The sequence below is a fragment of the Alligator sinensis genome, unplaced genomic scaffold (assembly GCF_000455745.1).
Source record: "Alligator sinensis unplaced genomic scaffold, ASM45574v1 scaffold1544_1, whole genome shotgun sequence".
Classification (NCBI taxonomy): Eukaryota; Metazoa; Chordata; order Crocodylia; family Alligatoridae; genus Alligator; species Alligator sinensis.
Window position 1 is genome coordinate 1,330 of NW_005843630.1, and position 4,534 is coordinate 5,863.

Genomic DNA, 4,534 nt, shown 5'->3' on the forward strand with positions numbered 1-4,534 from the left:
AGATGTGGGCTCAACCCTGCCAGGACCAGGCACTTGGGACGGATGCAGCTGGGGCGCAGCCCTGAAGGCGAGCGGGGGGAAGCTCCCTTCATACTCACCCCACTGAGCCACAGCAGTGGGGCTGAGACCCCCAGGCCCCTCGATTCACTGCATTTGTGGGGACCTGAGGAGCACGGGCATTCCCGGGCTCCCCAGCACCTATGGGTAACTTGGGGTCACGTGGAGAAGTGGGTGGAGTAACGCAGGAACATGGCTGGTGTCACCTGGGGTCGTGGCCAAGGTCACGTGGGGATGTGACTGGGGTCATGTCGGGACATGGTTAGGGTCACACAGGGATGTGGTGGGGTCACATGGGGACAGGGCTGGAGTTACGCAGGGATGCGGCTGGGGTTGCATGGGGACGTGGCTGGGGGCATACAGGGATGTGGCTGGGGTCACAAGAGGACATGTCTGGGGCCACACAAGGTTGTGGCTGAGGTCACATGGGCACACAGCGGCAGTCATGCAGGGACACAGTCACATGGGGACGTGGCTTGGATCATGCGTGAACGTGGCCAGAGTCACACGGCGTCGTGGCTGGCTGCCTACCGCCAGGGGACACTGGGACGGCACCAGGGAGGCTCGGGGCCCCAGAACAAAGGCCACCAGCTTTGTCTGAGCTGGAGCCGACGGCTCCTCACCCCGGCACTTGGGGCAAGGGCTGGAAGGCGCAGGAGCTGACCGGGCGCCTCCGTCCGGCAAGGGCCAGGCAGGAGCAGACCACGGTGGGGTGGTGTCCGGGGTGAGTGGAGTGACTGGGGGCACAGCCAGCCCCTGCTCTCCCCAGCCAGCTACGGGCATCGTCACCCCTGCTCCAGGCTTATCCAGCCTGGCTGCAAACCTCCAGCAAGGGCGATTCCTCCCACACGGAGATCGGAGGAGCCGGCCGCCCGGGCCAGGGAGATGCTGGCGAGGACCTGGCAGGAGGCAGAGCCCACCCCTGGCCCGGCTGGGAAGGAGGCGATGGGCTGGGCTGGAGACGGAGCGGGCAGCTCTGCCATGCAGCTGGGGGACGCGCAGCTCTTTGCTGTCTGTCCCCAGGCCCAGAGCGGAGCGGAGGGGCTGGTGTTCCCCAGGCTGTGCGGGCTGCCACGCGGGGCCACGAGGGGATATTTCCCCCTCCTGTTGCTACGTGTGTCAGGGCGGGTTTTCCCTTCCTCACTAGTGCTGGGTGCTGCAGCCCGGGCTGGGGATGGGGCTGGGCTGGGCCAATGCTCCTGCTGGCACCAACCCCGCAGGGTCCCGGCTGGGGGGTCTTGCCCCTGGGCTGACGCTGCACTGGGGCAGGAAGGGATTTCCCCCCTGCTCAGACTGGTGTGCACTGGGGGGGTTTGCCTTCCTCTGCAGCGGGGGCACGGCCTGGGCCTGGGCTCTCTGCAGTGCCCGTGACCCCCTGGCAGCAGCAGGGCACTGCCTGCCTTTGCCCTGGCTTCCCCTGGGGCAGGTTCAGGGGCTCCCTGTGTGTCTGGGTGCTGGGCCCCGGTGCCGTGCAAGGGGGCTGACAGGGACATGCCTGAGCGGGGTCACTCAGGCCTGACCCTGCCTGGTGCAGGGGGCTGGGGGTGCCCTCTCGCGGGCCGGTACAAGGCGCTGGAGGCTGAGCTGGATGAAGGAGGATGCCCGCCCCGTGCCCTCTGCTATCTGCCTGCCCAGAGCCAGCGCTTATCTGGGAGATTCAATCAGCAAAAGCCTGTCTGGGATCCACAGGGCAGGGGGCACCGGGCGGCGGGCACTGAGCGCTCCCTAGGCTGGGGAGCAGGTGATGGGGCTGAATCCTGCCCTCCAGTCCGGGGCCCCCCAGCTCTGCCCAGTGACCCCCCACTCCTCCCTGCAGCCCCTCTGAGCCCCCCATGCCCTGTCCCCACTGCCCCACCACCCAGCCCCTGCCCCTCACCTCCCTGTGACCTCGGGGCTGGAGCCAGGCCTGGCCCAGGCAATCAGCACCAGTGAGTGGCCGCATTAGCAGCCCCGTTAGCAAGGCCATCGAGGGCGCTTAGCATAATCCTCCCCACCTTAGCACAACAAAGGGGCTGGAGCTGCACCGGGCTGGGACCTGGGCAGGATGGGGCGGGGAGGGGTATGCCCAGGGTGCGGGGCAGGGGGCTCTGCCCTGGCCTGGGGCAGGGAAGGGCCAGTCCTAATAGGCCTTTTCCATCCCTGTTCCCTATCTGGGAGCTGATCTCCATGGAGCCTGCAGGGAAAGGGCTGAGGAGGGGAGAGGCGTGCTGGGGGAAAAACCCACCCACCGCCTGCGGGCACCGAGCTGGGCAGGGCTCAGAGGTATGGGGGGCACAGGGCTGCACCCCTCTGAGCTGGGAAGGAGGCACCGGGGCTGCAGCTGTGCCCGATGGGGTGTTGACTCTGGAGCCTAACAACGGGCTTGGAGGAAACCTGCCCTGCAGAGCCCCAGTCCCCGTCCCCACACTGTCCAGCTGTGGCAGGCTGAGCTGGGCTCTGCTATGCACCTGCAGCAGAGGATTTTGGGGAGGGAGGGGGGTGTCTCACAGCATTTGGGGGTCATGGACACCAGGGAGGCTGGAAGCCAGAGTCCAGTGCCCGGTGGGTCCTCACGGCGCCTCCCCCCAGCCTGTGCCTGCACCCCATGGCAGAAGGAAGGGGTCTCTCCCAGGCTTTGGGCACCCACACGCAGCCTGGCATCACAGACTGCTGCCCCCGGCCCACAGGGAAGGCAGGGAGGCTGCACAGCTGGGGCGTTGGGGGCAAAGCCCGGCTCAGTCTGGGGGAGTCTGGGGGCTCTGCAGTGGCTGCTGGAGCCCAGCATGGGGGGGCCACGGTTCTGGTCTCCCACCAACCCCATTCCACCCACCCCCCTTCCAGCCTGGACCCTCTTTCTGCCCTGGCTCCCAGTCCTGGCAGCAGCAGGTGACACACACGTGTCTATACACACAGACACATATGCACACACACAAACATGCATACGTGTGCAACGCGTACACACAGGCACAGGTACGTGGTAACGGAGGAGCCAGCGGAGCAGGTGTCCCCGGGAAGGTCATTTCCAAGCATCTGGGGGAGGAGAAGCTGATCCCAGGCAGCCAGCAAGGCTTCACTGAGGACTAATCGGGGGCGTGCGGTGGGTATCGTGCATCCGGGCTCCCGCACGGCTCTGGCAAGGGAGCTCAGGAGATGAAGTTCAGTGCAGACAAGTCAGAGAGGAGAGGCTGGAGGAGCTGGGCAAGTTCAGTTTGGGAAAAGGCACTTCGGAGGGGCCACAACAGCAGTGTGCGGATGCCTGAAGGGCAGCCAGAGAGAGGATGGGAAACACCTGGTCTCTCCTGCTGCAGAGGCGAGGCCGTGGAGCCATGGCTGGAAGTTGCAGCAAAGTAAATTTAGGTTGGAGATCAAAAAACTCGTCTTCACTGTTGGAGCAGGGAGGCCGTGGGAGAGACGCCAGGGAAGGGGGGACTCTCCATCACTGGAGGTGTCAGGGAGACGTTGGACCGGCACCAGCGGGGGATGATCTAGGTGCAGCGATGGGGATGTCCAAGGCTTCTGGGCTGTGCTGGTTGCCCCCACACCCTTCTGCTCCATGTGTCGGTGGGGTTTAAGCCCCCCCCGACATGCTGGGTGCTGCAGCCCAGGCTGGGGATGGGGCTGGCCTGTGCCAATGCTCCTGCTGGCACCAACCCCGCAGGGTCCTGCCCACATGCTCAGGCTCACCCCGCACTGCACTGGGGCAGGAAGGGATTTCCCCCCTGTTCAGACTGGTCTGGACTGGGGGGGTGGGGGTGCCTTCCTTATGGCCTGAGCTTGGGCTCTCTGCAGCACCCACGACCCCCCTGGCAGCAGCAGGACGTCGGCGGCTGCGGCCCCCCTGTATCCCGGGGGCAGGGGCAGATGTTGGATCTCTGTCGTGTCAGGGTTGAGATGATGCGGTCCAGGGTGGTTTGGACGGGGCTGGTCCTGCCTTAGGCAAGGGGCTGGACTGGATGTGACCCCGCAGCTCCCTGCCAGCCTGCTTCTCTGTGACTGTGACGTGCATGCACAGACGCGCCGGCAGGCAAGGTTCTTCGAGTAGACGCGGTGATATCTTTTATTAGACCCACGCAGCTATGCCTGAAGAAGGATGACTGCGCCCCAAAGCTTGCCAAGAACTTTTCTGCAGCTACTCAGTTGGTGTAATAAAAGATATCACATCTACCCAAAGAACCGTGCCCGCCACAGACACACACACACACACGCACACATGCATGTCTATGCACACACATGTACTCACACAGATCCACGCGCACACACTGCCTATGTGTGCGTGCACATGCACACCTGCCCATGCAAACACATGCACACACCCAGACCTGCAGCCAGGTGCACGCCTGGACGTGTACACACGTGCGCACATGCAGCTGTACACACAGACGCAGACCCACCCATGCCCGCACACACGTGCGCTCACACCCATGCACACGCGCGCCGGGGGCGCGGGGCGGGGGTGGGGAGGTCCGGCCGGCCGGGCCCCCCGCCGGGGCTGTCGCCA